This window comes from Ostrea edulis, chromosome 6 (genome assembly GCF_947568905.1).
Source record: "Ostrea edulis chromosome 6, xbOstEdul1.1, whole genome shotgun sequence".
NCBI lineage: Eukaryota > Metazoa > Mollusca > Bivalvia > Ostreida > Ostreidae > Ostrea > Ostrea edulis.
In genome coordinates this window covers 13,210,090-13,229,133 of record NC_079169.1, presented here as the reverse complement: position 1 = coordinate 13,229,133, position 19,044 = coordinate 13,210,090, and the positions used below count along the sequence as shown (strand labels likewise).

General features: G+C 38.5%; 7 non-coding genes across 7 annotated transcripts; all 7 read right to left on the bottom strand.

Annotated features, from left to right (window-relative positions):
- Positions 1-1,340: 1,340 nt before the first annotated feature.
- Positions 1,341-1,459, bottom strand: LOC130047486 (5S ribosomal RNA). Its single transcript, XR_008796376.1, has one exon. It is a non-coding gene; the product is annotated as a 5S ribosomal RNA (ribosomal RNA).
- Positions 1,460-3,264: 1,805 nt separating this feature from the next.
- Positions 3,265-3,383, bottom strand: LOC130047485 (5S ribosomal RNA). Its single transcript, XR_008796375.1, has one exon. It is a non-coding gene; the product is annotated as a 5S ribosomal RNA (ribosomal RNA).
- Positions 3,384-5,188: 1,805 nt separating this feature from the next.
- LOC125648508 (5S ribosomal RNA) lies at positions 5,189-5,307 on the bottom strand. Its single transcript, XR_007360327.1, has one exon. It is a non-coding gene; the product is annotated as a 5S ribosomal RNA (ribosomal RNA).
- Positions 5,308-7,109: 1,802 nt separating this feature from the next.
- On the bottom strand, positions 7,110-7,228 carry LOC125648507 (5S ribosomal RNA). The gene has a single exon (XR_007360326.1). It is a non-coding gene; the product is annotated as a 5S ribosomal RNA (ribosomal RNA).
- Positions 7,229-9,030: 1,802 nt separating this feature from the next.
- LOC125648506 (5S ribosomal RNA) lies at positions 9,031-9,149 on the bottom strand. Its single transcript, XR_007360325.1, has one exon. It is a non-coding gene; the product is annotated as a 5S ribosomal RNA (ribosomal RNA).
- Positions 9,150-10,951: 1,802 nt separating this feature from the next.
- Positions 10,952-11,070, bottom strand: LOC130047484 (5S ribosomal RNA). The gene has a single exon (XR_008796374.1). It is a non-coding gene; the product is annotated as a 5S ribosomal RNA (ribosomal RNA).
- Positions 11,071-12,872: 1,802 nt separating this feature from the next.
- Positions 12,873-12,991, bottom strand: LOC130047483 (5S ribosomal RNA). The gene has a single exon (XR_008796373.1). It is a non-coding gene; the product is annotated as a 5S ribosomal RNA (ribosomal RNA).
- Between the last annotated feature and the right edge of the window lie 6,053 nt (positions 12,992-19,044).

Here is a 19,044-nt window from a genome sequence, read left to right as displayed (position 1 = left end):
AGATTGATTAAAATGACATCTGAACACAATACATGATTTATCAAAAATTACGTATATATATATATATATATATATATATATATATATATATATATATATATATATACTACAAATGTTACATTTCATTGCATTATGCACATTTTCTTTCTTCATCATACTCTACACCTGAAGGCTGTCTTGGCTACTGGGAGTACAAGACCAACAGTCTGGTACAACAATTTACTACCAGATTGTTAACAGGCATTGTCCCTTGGTGCCCCCTGTAATCAAGTAAACAATTCACACCTTCTTTAACACTTGTGCAATTGATCCTACATGTACATGTGTTTTATACTTGCATACTGTACTTACTGAAATATATAATTATACCGATTTGATTACAATGGCAATTTTATATGTATTCACACAACACTATCATTATCTGCTATCCCAGAAACTGATGTGTGAAGCAGTTGGGTTATTTTATTTATCATGTTGTTAATTTAAATCTTGTCTGTAATCAGTATTTCATATATAATTATAGATATGTGCAGTGCAGAAGTGTGAACTCTGTCAGTATTACCAGTAGTACTTCTAAATGGTTGTTATTTATTTTCATTGTTATAATTAATTGCCTGTTAACATGTACATGCCCCACGAGGGCCCTTGATTGGTGAATAAACTAATATAATATATATCACAAAATAAAATAATTGAATGTATTTTGATACACCCTGTACGATGTCTCGAATTTATCCAATGGGAATGAACTTAGTCAATCGTAGTTCCAAATTAAAAAAAAAAAAAAAAAAATCCTCTTACCCGACCGACCCCCCCCCCCCCCCCCCCACCTCCCCTTTCCCTGTCATTTCTCTAATCTTTTTCTCTTAATTTCTGTACCCCTGTCTAGGAAATTTGGTTTAATTTGTAGAAAAAAGCAATTGTTTACAAAGGAACTATTTGATGTTGGTAGCTGAGACTACTTGCCGAGGTGCAGTCGGGCTGTTGACAAACATGTTACATGTGTGGAAAAGCACGTGGATTTGATGACAGTATGCAGTGTCGTCTTTTTTTTTCTCGAGATCGGCAGGCGAGACAGGTAAGATAGTAGATTTCGTTCGTTTTCATCAATGCTATAAATTGCTTTTTACGTGATAGTAATAATATTAAATACCGGTGTGATATGCATTGTTGTGGGGAAAAAAATGTTGTGTTTATCTCCCTTTGACTATGCCAAGATTTATGAATTTTTAATTGGTGATAACGATGATGTTATGCATGAAATTGACGATTCATTGCGACAGTAAAGGAAATAAAAAGAAAATAATGTGAAATAGGAAGAAAAAAAAAAAAAGTGAAAAAGTCTACGACACCTGGTATTCCCAGGCGGTCACCCATCCAAGTACTAACCAGGCTCGACGTTGCTTAACTTCGGTGATCGGACGAGAACCGGTGCTTTCAACGTGATATGGCCGTAGACATTAAATGTGCGTTTAATTTGCGACTACATCAGTGAAGAGTTGGGTGTAAGGCATTATTACTCTGCCCACGAATAAAAGTGTACAATCTTAAGCAACAATGTAATAGTTTGTTGAGAGTTTGTGGATCGAATTCATGTCTGTTCTTTATGTATGTCGTTGCGAGTCGACACGCTTGCGCGTGGAACATCAAAAGTAGGGGAGGCGGACTATGAGGGGCGTAATGTTGTCATTTTTCCCCTTACCTATATGATTTGTAAATAACGTCACCGTTCTTTTAAATTTTAGGACTATAATTTTTAATTGTGTTTTATTGTAGACTGTGATATAATAAATGCCGATCGCAAGTTGGATGTTGATTAACGTCTGATAGGGGTGTCTTTTCGAACAAAATTTGTATGGCTCTGAAAAGAGCCGTTTGTGATAAGAAAGTATATTCTCTTGTACGACTGTTCAGTCTTCCCCTTCGGAGTCTGATGTGTCGCTGGTGATGATTTGTACATTTTCTCCAAACATTTCATGCCGCAGGCCTGCAATAGTGTAGGCTTTCATGTGAGCGTAGTCGAAGTACATGTTGATGAGACCCTCTAAAACGGCAAGTCGCAGCCTTATGCTGTACCTGAAGGGACGGTGGTTTTCCACCCAGGCCTTGTTGTACCTGAACTGCAAGTCACCCGTCCTTTCGTTGAGGTGAACAATCTGCTCACAGGCTTTTTTAAAACGTCGCTCGCTGTCCATCAGATAGTATAATTGCTTGTCCGAGGTCTTGCTGTCGGGACTCGTAACTTGCGTAGCACTCATCTTGGTACGTGTAATTTAGCAGCAGCAGTAGTAGTGGTATAGTTCAGATTTGTAATGTCCTTGTCTGTTGCGCGATCTCCTTTATATATAGCGCACAGTGGCACTGTCAATTGAGAAACTCGTTTCATAATTTCACAATGCCACACGAGTCGCCTGAATAAACAGGTTATCGTCCGTCTCCAACTGCTTTGTCAGGTGCCATGATTTCCCGACTTGGACTGACCATCAATACACCGTTAGTTGCGATATCACTGTCACTCATAATTTTGTACAGTGAATTATCATGTAAGCACGTGTACATGCTAGCACATGCGTGCAATTTACGAGAGTTAATTCGATTCCTTACAGCATCAATGAATTGATATATTGATATGTATAATTTTATTGCGTTGATTTCATCTTTGATCATATTATTCTGGACTCAATCGTAGTTCCAAATTAAAAAAAAAAAAAAAAAAATCCTCTTACCCGACCGACCCCCCCCCCCCCCCCCCACCTCCCCTTTCCCTGTCATTTCTCTAATCTTTTTCTCTTAATTTCTGTACCCCTGTCTAGGAAATTTGGTTTAATTTGTAGAAAAAAGCAATTGTTTACAAAGGAACTATTTGATGTTGGTAGCTGAGACTACTTGCCGAGGTGCAGTCGGGCTGTTGACAAACATGTTACATGTGTGGAAAAGCACGTGGATTTGATGACAGTATGCAGTGTCGTCTTTTTTTTTCTCGAGATCGGCAGGCGAGACAGGTAAGATAGTAGATTTCGTTCGTTTTCATCAATGCTATAAATTGCTTTTTACGTGATAGTAATAATATTAAATACCGGTGTGATATGCATTGTTGTGGGGAAAAAAATGTTGTGTTTATCTCCCTTTGACTATGCCAAGATTTATGAATTTTTAATTGGTGATAACGATGATGTTATGCATGAAATTGACGATTCATTGCGACAGTAAAGGAAATAAAAAGAAAATAATGTGAAATAGGAAGAAAAAAAAAAAAAGTGAAAAAGTCTACGACACCTGGTATTCCCAGGCGGTCACCCATCCAAGTACTAACCAGGCTCGACGTTGCTTAACTTCGGTGATCGGACGAGAACCGGTGCTTTCAACGTGATATGGCCGTAGACATTAAATGTGCGTTTAATTTGCGACTACATCAGTGAAGAGTTGGGTGTAAGGCATTATTACTCTGCCCACGAATAAAAGTGTACAATCTTAAGCAACAATGTAATAGTTTGTTGAGAGTTTGTGGATCGAATTCATGTCTGTTCTTTATGTATGTCGTTGCGAGTCGACACGCTTGCGCGTGGAACATCAAAAGTAGGGGAGGCGGACTATGAGGGGCGTAATGTTGTCATTTTTCCCCTTACCTATATGATTTGTAAATAACGTCACCGTTCTTTTAAATTTTAGGACTATAATTTTTAATTGTGTTTTATTGTAGACTGTGATATAATAAATGCCGATCGCAAGTTGGATGTTGATTAACGTCTGATAGGGGTGTCTTTTCGAACAAAATTTGTATGGCTCTGAAAAGAGCCGTTTGTGATAAGAAAGTATATTCTCTTGTACGACTGTTCAGTCTTCCCCTTCGGAGTCTGATGTGTCGCTGGTGATGATTTGTACATTTTCTCCAAACATTTCATGCCGCAGGCCTGCAATAGTGTAGGCTTTCATGTGAGCGTAGTCGAAGTACATGTTGATGAGACCCTCTAAAACGGCAAGTCGCAGCCTTATGCTGTACCTGAAGGGACGGTGGTTTTCCACCCAGGCCTTGTTGTACCTGAACTGCAAGTCACCCGTCCTTTCGTTGAGGTGAACAATCTGCTCACAGGCTTTTTTAAAACGTCGCTCGCTGTCCATCAGATAGTATAATTGCTTGTCCGAGGTCTTGCTGTCGGGACTCGTAACTTGCGTAGCACTCATCTTGGTACGTGTAATTTAGCAGCAGCAGTAGTAGTGGTATAGTTCAGATTTGTAATGTCCTTGTCTGTTGCGCGATCTCCTTTATATATAGCGCACAGTGGCACTGTCAATTGAGAAACTCGTTTCATAATTTCACAATGCCACACGAGTCGCCTGAATAAACAGGTTATCGTCCGTCTCCAACTGCTTTGTCAGGTGCCATGATTTCCCGACTTGGACTGACCATCAATACACCGTTAGTTGCGATATCACTGTCACTCATAATTTTGTACAGTGAATTATCATGTAAGCACGTGTACATGCTAGCACATGCGTGCAATTTACGAGAGTTAATTCGATTCCTTACAGCATCAATGAATTGATATATTGATATGTATAATTTTATTGCGTTGATTTCATCTTTGATCATATTATTCTGGACTCAATCGTAGTTCCAAATTAAAAAAAAAAAAAAAAAAATCCTCTTACCCGACCGACCCCCCCCCCCCCCCCCCACCTCCCCTTTCCCTGTCATTTCTCTAATCTTTTTCTCTTAATTTCTGTACCCCTGTCTAGGAAATTTGGTTTAATTTGTAGAAAAAAGCAATTGTTTACAAAGGAACTATTTGATGTTGGTAGCTGAGACTACTTGCCGAGGTGCAGTCGGGCTGTTGACAAACATGTTACATGTGTGGAAAAGCACGTGGATTTGATGACAGTATGCAGTGTCGTCTTTTTTTTTCTCGAGATCGGCAGGCGAGACAGGTAAGATAGTAGATTTCGTTCGTTTTCATCAATGCTATAAATTGCTTTTTACGTGATAGTAATAATATTAAATACCGGTGTGATATGCATTGTTGTGGGGAAAAAAATGTTGTGTTTATCTCCCTTTGACTATGCCAAGATTTATGAATTTTTAATTGGTGATAACGATGATGTTATGCATGAAATTGACGATTCATTGCGACAGTAAAGGAAATAAAAAGAAAATAATGTGAAATAGGAAGAAAAAAAAAAAAAGTGAAAAAGTCTACGACACCTGGTATTCCCAGGCGGTCACCCATCCAAGTACTAACCAGGCTCGACGTTGCTTAACTTCGGTGATCGGACGAGAACCGGTGCTTTCAACGTGATATGGCCGTAGACATTAAATGTGCGTTTAATTTGCGACTACATCAGTGAAGAGTTGGGTGTAAGGCATTATTACTCTGCCCACGAATAAAAGTGTACAATCTTAAGCAACAATGTAATAGTTTGTTGAGAGTTTGTGGATCGAATTCATGTCTGTTCTTTATGTATGTCGTTGCGAGTCGACACGCTTGCGCGTGGAACATCAAAAGTAGGGGAGGCGGACTATGAGGGGCGTAATGTTGTCATTTTTCCCCTTACCTATATGATTTGTAAATAACGTCACCGTTCTTTTAAATTTTAGGACTATAATTTTTAATTGTGTTTTATTGTAGACTGTGATATAATAAATGCCGATCGCAAGTTGGATGTTGATTAACGTCTGATAGGGGTGTCTTTTCGAACAAAATTTGTATGGCTCTGAAAAGAGCCGTTTGTGATAAGAAAGTATATTCTCTTGTACGACTGTTCAGTCTTCCCCTTCGGAGTCTGATGTGTCGCTGGTGATGATTTGTACATTTTCTCCAAACATTTCATGCCGCAGGCCTGCAATAGTGTAGGCTTTCATGTGAGCGTAGTCGAAGTACATGTTGATGAGACCCTCTAAAACGGCAAGTCGCAGCCTTATGCTGTACCTGAAGGGACGGTGGTTTTCCACCCAGGCCTTGTTGTACCTGAACTGCAAGTCACCCGTCCTTTCGTTGAGGTGAACAATCTGCTCACAGGCTTTTTTAAAACGTCGCTCGCTGTCCATCAGATAGTATAATTGCTTGTCCGAGGTCTTGCTGTCGGGACTCGTAACTTGCGTAGCACTCATCTTGGTACGTGTAATTTAGCAGCAGCAGTAGTAGTGGTATAGTTCAGATTTGTAATGTCCTTGTCTGTTGCGCGATCTCCTTTATATATAGCGCACAGTGGCACTGTCAATTGAGAAACTCGTTTCATAATTTCACAATGCCACACGAGTCGCCTGAATAAACAGGTTATCGTCCGTCTCCAACTGCTTTGTCAGGTGCCATGATTTCCCGACTTGGACTGACCATCAATACACCGTTAGTTGCGATATCACTGTCACTCATAATTTTGTACAGTGAATTATCATGTAAGCACGTGTACATGCTAGCACATGCGTGCAATTTACGAGAGTTAATTCGATTCCTTACAGCATCAATGAATTGATATATTGATATGTATAATTTTATTGCGTTGATTTCATCTTTGATCATATTATTCTGGACTCAATCGTAGTTCCAAATTAAAAAAAAAAAAAAAAAAATCCTCTTACCCGACCGACCCCCCCCCCCCCCCACCTCCCCTTTCCCTGTCATTTCTCTAATCTTTTTCTCTTAATTTCTGTACCCCTGTCTAGGAAATTTGGTTTAATTTGTAGAAAAAAGCAATTGTTTACAAAGGAACTATTTGATGTTGGTAGCTGAGACTACTTGCCGAGGTGCAGTCGGGCTGTTGACAAACATGTTACATGTGTGGAAAAGCACGTGGATTTGATGACAGTATGCAGTGTCGTCTTTTTTTTTCTCGAGATCGGCAGGCGAGACAGGTAAGATAGTAGATTTCGTTCGTTTTCATCAATGCTATAAATTGCTTTTTACGTGATAGTAATAATATTAAATACCGGTGTGATATGCATTGTTGTGGGGAAAAAAATGTTGTGTTTATCTCCCTTTGACTATGCCAAGATTTATGAATTTTTAATTGGTGATAACGATGATGTTATGCATGAAATTGACGATTCATTGCGACAGTAAAGGAAATAAAAAGAAAATAATGTGAAATAGGAAGAAAAAAAAAAAAAGTGAAAAAGTCTACGACACCTGGTATTCCCAGGCGGTCACCCATCCAAGTACTAACCAGGCTCGACGTTGCTTAACTTCGGTGATCGGACGAGAACCGGTGCTTTCAACGTGATATGGCCGTAGACATTAAATGTGCGTTTAATTTGCGACTACATCAGTGAAGAGTTGGGTGTAAGGCATTATTACTCTGCCCACGAATAAAAGTGTACAATCTTAAGCAACAATGTAATAGTTTGTTGAGAGTTTGTGGATCGAATTCATGTCTGTTCTTTATGTATGTCGTTGCGAGTCGACACGCTTGCGCGTGGAACATCAAAAGTAGGGGAGGCGGACTATGAGGGGCGTAATGTTGTCATTTTTCCCCTTACCTATATGATTTGTAAATAACGTCACCGTTCTTTTAAATTTTAGGACTATAATTTTTAATTGTGTTTTATTGTAGACTGTGATATAATAAATGCCGATCGCAAGTTGGATGTTGATTAACGTCTGATAGGGGTGTCTTTTCGAACAAAATTTGTATGGCTCTGAAAAGAGCCGTTTGTGATAAGAAAGTATATTCTCTTGTACGACTGTTCAGTCTTCCCCTTCGGAGTCTGATGTGTCGCTGGTGATGATTTGTACATTTTCTCCAAACATTTCATGCCGCAGGCCTGCAATAGTGTAGGCTTTCATGTGAGCGTAGTCGAAGTACATGTTGATGAGACCCTCTAAAACGGCAAGTCGCAGCCTTATGCTGTACCTGAAGGGACGGTGGTTTTCCACCCAGGCCTTGTTGTACCTGAACTGCAAGTCACCCATCCTTTCGTTGAGGTGAACAATCTGCTCACAGGCTTTTTTAAAACGTCGCTCGCTGTCCATCAGATAGTATAATTGCTTGTCCGAGGTCTTGCTGTCGGGACTCGTAACTTGCGTAGCACTCATCTTGGTACGTGTAATTTAGCAGCAGCAGTAGTAGTGGTATAGTTCAGATTTGTAATGTCCTTGTCTGTTGCGCGATCTCCTTTATATATAGCGCACAGTGGCACTGTCAATTGAGAAACTCGTTTCATAATTTCACAATGCCACACGAGTCGCCTGAATAAACAGGTTATCGTCCGTCTCCAACTGCTTTGTCAGGTGCCATGATTTCCCGACTTGGACTGACCATCAATACACCGTTAGTTGCGATATCACTGTCACTCATAATTTTGTACAGTGAATTATCATGTAAGCACGTGTACATGCTAGCACATGCGTGCAATTTACGAGAGTTAATTCGATTCCTTACAGCATCAATGAATTGATATATTGATATGTATAATTTTATTGCGTTGATTTCATCTTTGATCATATTATTCTGGACTCAATCGTAGTTCCAAATTAAAAAAAAAAAAAAAAAAATCCTCTTACCCGACCGACCCCCCCCCCCCCCCACCTCCCCTTTCCCTGTCATTTCTCTAATCTTTTTCTCTTAATTTCTGTACCCCTGTCTAGGAAATTTGGTTTAATTTGTAGAAAAAAGCAATTGTTTACAAAGGAACTATTTGATGTTGGTAGCTGAGACTACTTGCCGAGGTGCAGTCGGGCTGTTGACAAACATGTTACATGTGTGGAAAAGCACGTGGATTTGATGACAGTATGCAGTGTCGTCTTTTTTTTTCTCGAGATCGGCAGGCGAGACAGGTAAGATAGTAGATTTCGTTCGTTTTCATCAATGCTATAAATTGCTTTTTACGTGATAGTAATAATATTAAATACCGGTGTGATATGCATTGTTGTGGGGAAAAAAATGTTGTGTTTATCTCCCTTTGACTATGCCAAGATTTATGAATTTTTAATTGGTGATAACGATGATGTTATGCATGAAATTGACGATTCATTGCGACAGTAAAGGAAATAAAAAGAAAATAATGTGAAATAGGAAGAAAAAAAAAAAAAGTGAAAAAGTCTACGACACCTGGTATTCCCAGGCGGTCACCCATCCAAGTACTAACCAGGCTCGACGTTGCTTAACTTCGGTGATCGGACGAGAACCGGTGCTTTCAACGTGATATGGCCGTAGACATTAAATGTGCGTTTAATTTGCGACTACATCAGTGAAGAGTTGGGTGTAAGGCATTATTACTCTGCCCACGAATAAAAGTGTACAATCTTAAGCAACAATGTAATAGTTTGTTGAGAGTTTGTGGATCGAATTCATGTCTGTTCTTTATGTATGTCGTTGCGAGTCGACACGCTTGCGCGTGGAACATCAAAAGTAGGGGAGGCGGACTATGAGGGGCGTAATGTTGTCATTTTTCCCCTTACCTATATGATTTGTAAATAACGTCACCGTTCTTTTAAATTTTAGGACTATAATTTTTAATTGTGTTTTATTGTAGACTGTGATATAATAAATGCCGATCGCAAGTTGGATGTTGATTAACGTCTGATAGGGGTGTCTTTTCGAACAAAATTTGTATGGCTCTGAAAAGAGCCGTTTGTGATAAGAAAGTATATTCTCTTGTACGACTGTTCAGTCTTCCCCTTCGGAGTCTGATGTGTCGCTGGTGATGATTTGTACATTTTCTCCAAACATTTCATGCCGCAGGCCTGCAATAGTGTAGGCTTTCATGTGAGCGTAGTCGAAGTACATGTTGATGAGACCCTCTAAAACGGCAAGTCGCAGCCTTATGCTGTACCTGAAGGGACGGTGGTTTTCCACCCAGGCCTTGTTGTACCTGAACTGCAAGTCACCCATCCTTTCGTTGAGGTGAACAATCTGCTCACAGGCTTTTTTAAAACGTCGCTCGCTGTCCATCAGATAGTATAATTGCTTGTCCGAGGTCTTGCTGTCGGGACTCGTAACTTGCGTAGCACTCATCTTGGTACGTGTAATTTAGCAGCAGCAGTAGTAGTGGTATAGTTCAGATTTGTAATGTCCTTGTCTGTTGCGCGATCTCCTTTATATATAGCGCACAGTGGCACTGTCAATTGAGAAACTCGTTTCATAATTTCACAATGCCACACGAGTCGCCTGAATAAACAGGTTATCGTCCGTCTCCAACTGCTTTGTCAGGTGCCATGATTTCCCGACTTGGACTGACCATCAATACACCGTTAGTTGCGATATCACTGTCACTCATAATTTTGTACAGTGAATTATCATGTAAGCACGTGTACATGCTAGCACATGCGTGCAATTTACGAGAGTTAATTCGATTCCTTACAGCATCAATGAATTGATATATTGATATGTATAATTTTATTGCGTTGATTTCATCTTTGATCATATTATTCTGGACTCAATCGTAGTTCCAAATTAAAAAAAAAAAAAAAAAAATCCTCTTACCCGACCGACCCCCCCCCCCCCCCACCTCCCCTTTCCCTGTCATTTCTCTAATCTTTTTCTCTTAATTTCTGTACCCCTGTCTAGGAAATTTGGTTTAATTTGTAGAAAAAAGCAATTGTTTACAAAGGAACTATTTGATGTTGGTAGCTGAGACTACTTGCCGAGGTGCAGTCGGGCTGTTGACAAACATGTTACATGTGTGGAAAAGCACGTGGATTTGATGACAGTATGCAGTGTCGTCTTTTTTTTTCTCGAGATCGGCAGGCGAGACAGGTAAGATAGTAGATTTCGTTCGTTTTCATCAATGCTATAAATTGCTTTTTACGTGATAGTAATAATATTAAATACCGGTGTGATATGCATTGTTGTGGGGAAAAAAATGTTGTGTTTATCTCCCTTTGACTATGCCAAGATTTATGAATTTTTAATTGGTGATAACGATGATGTTATGCATGAAATTGACGATTCATTGCGACAGTAAAGGAAATAAAAAGAAAATAATGTGAAATAGGAAGAAAAAAAAAAAAAGTGAAAAAGTCTACGACACCTGGTATTCCCAGGCGGTCACCCATCCAAGTACTAACCAGGCTCGACGTTGCTTAACTTCGGTGATCGGACGAGAACCGGTGCTTTCAACGTGATATGGCCGTAGACATTAAATGTGCGTTTAATTTGCGACTACATCAGTGAAGAGTTGGGTGTAAGGCATTATTACTCTGCCCACGAATAAAAGTGTACAATCTTAAGCAACAATGTAATAGTTTGTTGAGAGTTTGTGGATCGAATTCATGTCTGTTCTTTATGTATGTCGTTGCGAGTCGACACGCTTGCGCGTGGAACATCAAAAGTAGGGGAGGCGGACTATGAGGGGCGTAATGTTGTCATTTTTCCCCTTACCTATATGATTTGTAAATAACGTCACCGTTCTTTTAAATTTTAGGACTATAATTTTTAATTGTGTTTTATTGTAGACTGTGATATAATAAATGCCGATCGCAAGTTGGATGTTGATTAACGTCTGATAGGGGTGTCTTTTCGAACAAAATTTGTATGGCTCTGAAAAGAGCCGTTTGTGATAAGAAAGTATATTCTCTTGTACGACTGTTCAGTCTTCCCCTTCGGAGTCTGATGTGTCGCTGGTGATGATTTGTACATTTTCTCCAAACATTTCATGCCGCAGGCCTGCAATAGTGTAGGCTTTCATGTGAGCGTAGTCGAAGTACATGTTGATGAGACCCTCTAAAACGGCAAGTCGCAGCCTTATGCTGTACCTGAAGGGACGGTGGTTTTCCACCCAGGCCTTGTTGTACCTGAACTGCAAGTCACCCATCCTTTCGTTGAGGTGAACAATCTGCTCACAGGCTTTTTTAAAACGTCGCTCGCTGTCCATCAGATAGTATAATTGCTTGTCCGAGGTCTTGCTGTCGGGACTCGTAACTTGCGTAGCACTCATCTTGGTACGTGTAATTTAGCAGCAGCAGTAGTAGTGGTATAGTTCAGATTTGTAATGTCCTTGTCTGTTGCGCGATCTCCTTTATATATAGCGCACAGTGGCACTGTCAATTGAGAAACTCGTTTCATAATTTCACAATGCCACACGAGTCGCCTGAATAAACAGGTTATCGTCCGTCTCCAACTGCTTTGTCAGGTGCCATGATTTCCCGACTTGGACTGACCATCAATACACCGTTAGTTGCGATATCACTGTCACTCATAATTTTGTACAGTGAATTATCATGTAAGCACGTGTACATGCTAGCACATGCGTGCAATTTACGAGAGTTAATTCGATTCCTTACAGCATCAATGAATTGATATATTGATATGTATAATTTTATTGCGTTGATTTCATCTTTGATCATATTATTCTGGACTCAATCGTAGTTCCAAATTAAAAAAAAAAAAAAAAAAATCCTCTTACCCGACCGACCCCCCCCCCCCCCCACCTCCCCTTTCCCTGTCATTTCTCTAATCTTTTTCTCTTAATTTCTGTACCCCTGTCTAGGAAATTTGGTTTAATTTGTAGAAAAAAGCAATTGTTTACAAAGGAACTATTTGATGTTGGTAGCTGAGACTACTTGCCGAGGTGCAGTCGGGCTGTTGACAAACATGTTACATGTGTGGAAAAGCACGTGGATTTGATGACAGTATGCAGTGTCGTCTTTTTTTTTCTCGAGATCGGCAGGCGAGACAGGTAAGATAGTAGATTTCGTTCGTTTTCATCAATGCTATAAATTGCTTTTTACGTGATAGTAATAATATTAAATACCGGTGTGATATGCATTGTTGTGGGGAAAAAAATGTTGTGTTTATCTCCCTTTGACTATGCCAAGATTTATGAATTTTTAATTGGTGATAACGATGATGTTATGCATGAAATTGACGATTCATTGCGACAGTAAAGGAAATAAAAAGAAAATAATGTGAAATAGGAAGAAAAAAAAAAAAAGTGAAAAAGTCTACGACACCTGGTATTCCCAGGCGGTCACCCATCCAAGTACTAACCAGGCTCGACGTTGCTTAACTTCGGTGATCGGACGAGAACCGGTGCTTTCAACGTGATATGGCCGTAGACATTAAATGTGCGTTTAATTTGCGACTACATCAGTGAAGAGTTGGGTGTAAGGCATTATTACTCTGCCCACGAATAAAAGTGTACAATCTTAAGCAACAATGTAATAGTTTGTTGAGAGTTTGTGGATCGAATTCATGTCTGTTCTTTATGTATGTCGTTGCGAGTCGACACGCTTGCGCGTGGAACATCAAAAGTAGGGGAGGCGGACTATGAGGGGCGTAATGTTGTCATTTTTCCCCTTACCTATATGATTTGTAAATAACGTCACCGTTCTTTTAAATTTTAGGACTATAATTTTTAATTGTGTTTTATTGTAGACTGTGATATAATAAATGCCGATCGCAAGTTGGATGTTGATTAACGTCTGATAGGGGTGTCTTTTCGAACAAAATTTGTATGGCTCTGAAAAGAGCCGTTTGTGATAAGAAAGTATATTCTCTTGTACGACTGTTCAGTCTTCCCCTTCGGAGTCTGATGTGTCGCTGGTGATGATTTGTACATTTTCTCCAAACATTTCATGCCGCAGGCCTGCAATAGTGTAGGCTTTCATGTGAGCGTAGTCGAAGTACATGTTGATGAGACCCTCTAAAACGGCAAGTCGCAGCCTTATGCTGTACCTGAAGGGACGGTGGTTTTCCACCCAGGCCTTGTTGTACCTGAACTGCAAGTCACCCATCCTTTCGTTGAGGTGAACAATCTGCTCACAGGCTTTTTTAAAACGTCGCTCGCTGTCCATCAGATAGTATAATTGCTTGTCCGAGGTCTTGCTGTCGGGACTCGTAACTTGCGTAGCACTCATCTTGGTACGTGTAATTTAGCAGCAGCAGTAGTAGTGGTATAGTTCAGATTTGTAATGTCCTTGTCTGTTGCGCGATCTCCTTTATATATAGCGCACAGTGGCACTGTCAATTGAGAAACTCGTTTCATAATTTCACAATGCCACACGAGTCGCCTGAATAAACAGGTTATCGTCCGTCTCCAACTGCTTTGTCAGGTGCCATGATTTCCCGACTTGGACTGACCATCAATACACCGTTAGTTGCGATATCACTGTCACTCATAATTTTGTACAGTGAATTATCATGTAAGCACGTGTACATGCTAGCACATGCGTGCAATTTACGAGAGTTAATTCGATTCCTTACAGCATCAATGAATTGATATATTGATATGTATAATTTTATTGCGTTGATTTCATCTTTGATCATATTATTCTGGACTCAATCGTAGTTCCAAATTAAAAAAAAAAAAAAAAAAATCCTCTTACCCGACCGACCCCCCCCCCCCCCCACCTCCCCTTTCCCTGTCATTTCTCTAATCTTTTTCTCTTAATTTCTGTACCCCTGTCTAGGAAATTTGGTTTAATTTGTAGAAAAAAGCAATTGTTTACAAAGGAACTATTTGATGTTGGTAGCTGAGACTACTTGCCGAGGTGCAGTCGGGCTGTTGACAAACATGTTACATGTTTCCTTCTATTTCATCTTATAACATCTGATCTTCAAATTTGACCCACTTTTAAGAAAATGTAACCTCTTAGATATTTTCAAAACTATTCAAGGTAGGACTTTCGTATTTTGTATATAGATTCTTGATGACAAGAGGTCCTTGTGTTACAATCATATTTGGTTTTGTGACCTTGACCAACATTCTTTAAAAACCTTGCGTTATCAGTATCTCCAGAACTATTTAAGGAAAAGATGTTGAGTTTTGTATATAAATTCTACATGGCAGGACCTTGATTTACTTCAGTGTTTGACTCTGTGACCTTGACCTGGTAGTTTGACCTACTTTTAATAAAAATCTGATGGATTCAGTCTCCTCGGCTGTTTAAAATTTTGTAAATAGATTTCTGATGGTAAGTCTTTCGTATCATACCATGATCTACGACCTTGTTCTTATGCAGAACAGCAAGATCATGTTAGTCATATTGGTTTTGAGGCATTTCTGTGTTTTGTGAATTCATTTTCTGTTGTATTGTTATCCATTGGGGGTAGGTTGGTTCCACAATATGGGGTCAAAATTTTTCATGGGAATAAAGATTACTAAAAAAAAATTCTTTTAAAAATCACAACAGCTTAACAATGGCAGGTAGACTAGTCAATCTAGCAAACCACCTCAAAGTAATTGCAACAGAAACAAACTCGACGGAATTTAATAAACAAAAGCGTGATTAACAACATACAAAAAATCGGACAAAATCGGACAATGGGAAATATTTAAAATTTAGACTTAAATGTTTTAGTAAACCATCGATATTTTGTAGTGTTTACGGCACCCGTACACGTAAAGGGGAGTAACTTAACTGTGACAGTCATCGGAATAACGTTATACACGACGATCTAAAGTGCATGTAATAAAAACCGCGATTAAACAGCTTAACAGTTGTATTAGAAAGGTGATTTTAAGACCTTCTATATACATACAATATTGCTCAGCATCTCATATTCTTTGCCGACTTCCATTCCCGGGGAACTTTCGAGAATAAAGCTTCAAAATATTTTGTTTGACCCTCTACTGAATTAATTTTAATTATAAAACACAATATTTACTTTAGAAGTTATGAATTACAAATGAAATCTTAAAGAATTAATATCAATTTACAAGGGGGAATTACGGTTGTTAAAAAAGAAAGTATGGAAAGCCATTCGGGTTAAAAGTTTCAGTTATTTTGTATCTTCATCATTTGAGCAAACGTTTTGTATTAAAAACTTTTATAAAACTAAGTAAGTAAAGTATTTTTATTTTTCTTTTTCAAATTCAGGTTTGGGGAGTCATTCATGGGTAATAATAATGATAATAAAACATTGATAATATAAAACTTATAGGTACCAATTTTGATGCACCAGATGCGCATTTCGACAAATAATGTCTCTTCAGTGATGCTCAACCGAAATTTTTAAAATCCAAAATACCAGTAAACTTGTAGGCCCCAAGAGCTATTTTAGGGGAAAACAGAGTGCCAAAAAAGTGGAGTCAAATTCGTCAAAGGATAAGAGCTATGCATGAGGGAGATAATCCTTAATTTTGAAACGAATTTCTAAATTTTATCACAGCGATTAAATATACATCCGTATTTCCAAGCTAGTAACAAAGTACTTAGCTACTGGGCTGTAGAGACCCTCGGGGACTAACAGTCCACCAATATAAATAATAAAAATCAATGTAAGTAAACACTTGCGCATAGTATCATGATTTGATGTAAAATCGAGTAGTTACTCTTTCTAATTAGTCTTGGGCTCACGACCTGCGGAACCACATCTGCTAGCAGCATGCGAACAGCGCGCTAGACCGCCCGGCCATCTATTCAAGACAAAACTTGTTTTCGATGACGATGGAATTCTCGCCACGCTGGCACACGATCAGTGAGAATGGAAATGGGATACAGTTATTTATCGTAAATTTTAGAGGAACATACAAAATGCACATTGTGTTTTAAATGTTGATATATAAAGCACAGAAATAGCAACGAACTCTGAAATAAACATACGAAATCAATGTCGGATGAAAATTTAAATTCAATTAGTTAGGGGGAAGGGAATGAAAACTCCCGCAAGTTTCTGTCATCCGACATCGATTACACTTTAGTGGAAAAAGGAAAAAGACAAGCGACTGTTGAATACCTCATAATATTTAAAACATATTTTAAATAAAATGAACATTTGATAGATTTAATGTACACTTTCATTTGTGAATAAACAGTAGAAAAGGTATACAGAGGTATACAGAGTGTTATTTATAATCGTACGTTTCTTTTCTTGTTATTCGATTAGTTTCAACATTTGTCATATTAAGTTTTAAAGGGGGGGGGGTTCTTGGTGAAAACTATGTGAACTTAGTTTTTTGTGAGACATTGAATTTTTGATCTTGCCCCTAAGTGAAGAATATCGTTAAAACCAGACGTCTTTTTAGGAAACGAAGTTTGTCAATCCTTGCCCTTTCTACATGCATTCACAGGATGCGACACAACATCAAGAATGTTCGGCATCGGAACAGGTCCTGTATAGTCAAAATGTAGACAAATCGCGAAAAAATTCTGTATATGATTAGTTTTTAAATGGAGGCAGGCTACTGACAAACAAGTTGATGGTGAAGGGGTTTCAACTGTTTCGTTTAAAGTCAGCATTTCGCGAATTATATGGTCGTTATAACAATCTACTTTGCCAATACAACCTATCATTGGGTCAAATCTGTCTGACTTGTTCATATAGATTGTTAGGCCGTTTTTGGCACAATGATATTGAATGAGGGTAACTCCGTTTGCCTTATTAAGATATAGAGCTCACGGCGGGTGTAACCGGTAAACAGGGGGTGCTTACTCCTTATAGCCCATAGGCATCTGATCCCACTTCTGGTATATCCAGGGGTCCGTGTTTGCCCACCTCTCTATTTTGTATTGCTTATAGGAGTTACGAGATGGATCACTGTTCGTTATCTTCACCTTCCTATATGAGGATTTCATAGAGAAAAAGATATATTCTGGTGTCGATGTCATATCGACTTTGTACGATGGAATACCATAGAGACACTTATAGGAGATTTGCTTTGTGAAGAATTGTCTAACACAATATCATTTTTATAAGTTCAGTCATTGCCACTAACTACTAATTACAGCTGCAGAAAAGGAGCACTGCAAGAATTTTTTAAGTCATAGAGTGGACTAAAGAAATGATTAATTTGGATCCTTCGAATTGGGGCTTATCACTGCTTTCAGCAATTCTTGTATCCGTTAAAACTAAATTACAAGTCGCACCAGATAAACTTTTGAACGTTTTTCGCTGTAAATGCAAGGCAAATTGTGACACTAGCCGTTGTACTTGTAAAAACATGGACTGAACTGTACTGCAATTACTCAAATGATCACTTATATAATTATCAGGCACGTAGCAATAATGGCTCTACACCTCTTATCATTACAAGGAAAACTTGATAAATTTTCACGTACAGAGGTCGATTTTTAGACAGATTGGTTGCCCTCCCTCCTCTTTTTTTTTTTTTAAATAGCATTGTAGTGAACTGTACACAGTGGAAGTGTAAAATTGAACTGAGAGAATAACCTTAGCCCCACCACCACCACACACACCATCAAGGATTTTTATAACTTTGGATTAAAATTTACTTGTCAATTTTCAGGCAATATTGTGAAATTATCTTCACACACCCCCCCCTTTTTTTTTTTACGATGCTGCGTGCCTGATTCATTTTGCTTTTAATTATATGTGTCCATTGGTTTTCAAACAGATTACCCCTGAAATTCTCGGTATTAATTGCACAATAATTTGGATATAACTAAACATCAAATACGGCTATAACCCCCCCCCCCCCTTTTTCCCAAACTCTAGAACTTGACGAAGTGCACGTATTAAAGATTTCTTTATAAAATCGAAGAAACTGAACCTTGTTTCGGCATAGATGTAGTACAAACTGTTAAAACTCAGCTTAATAAAGAATTTGGTAAGGTAAGCTTTACTATGCACTGTTTGTTTTAAAATACTACATGTATTTATGTGAAACATAGGACCGGAATGGTAAGCGCGCCTCCAACTTCCGATGTAAGGGGAGTAAATGCAAAAATGTAGGTCATCTTTTACAGACCATTTTTGAAGGGGCACTTGTTTTGTGTTAACAGTTTATTTTAATGTATAAATCTTCATGTGGTAACTCATATATGCCTAATGGACAGGAAAAAGTATTTTCTTCCAAAATCCAGTTTTTAACGATTTTTGTTGGAAAATGAAGATTTCAGCCCAAAATTCGGCAAGGGAAATAAATTTTGGTGCAGAAAAGTTTAGTTGTGCATTTGGACGTTTTATTCTTAAATTTATAAGACCAATGTCATCTCTTCTATAAAACAGTCATTTCCTATCATTTCCAGTTTTTCACTATTTTTGTTTTAGAAAAAGGTAGGTTTTCCTACCTAAATGGTATTTTTCATATATATTGCCAATAATCTATATATCTTACTTGTTGAACAGTTTTTAAAATAAATCCTAACTTCAATTTTTTATTGGTAGACTCAAATGTATGACAAAATGTGGGTTTTCTTCTTAAAATTT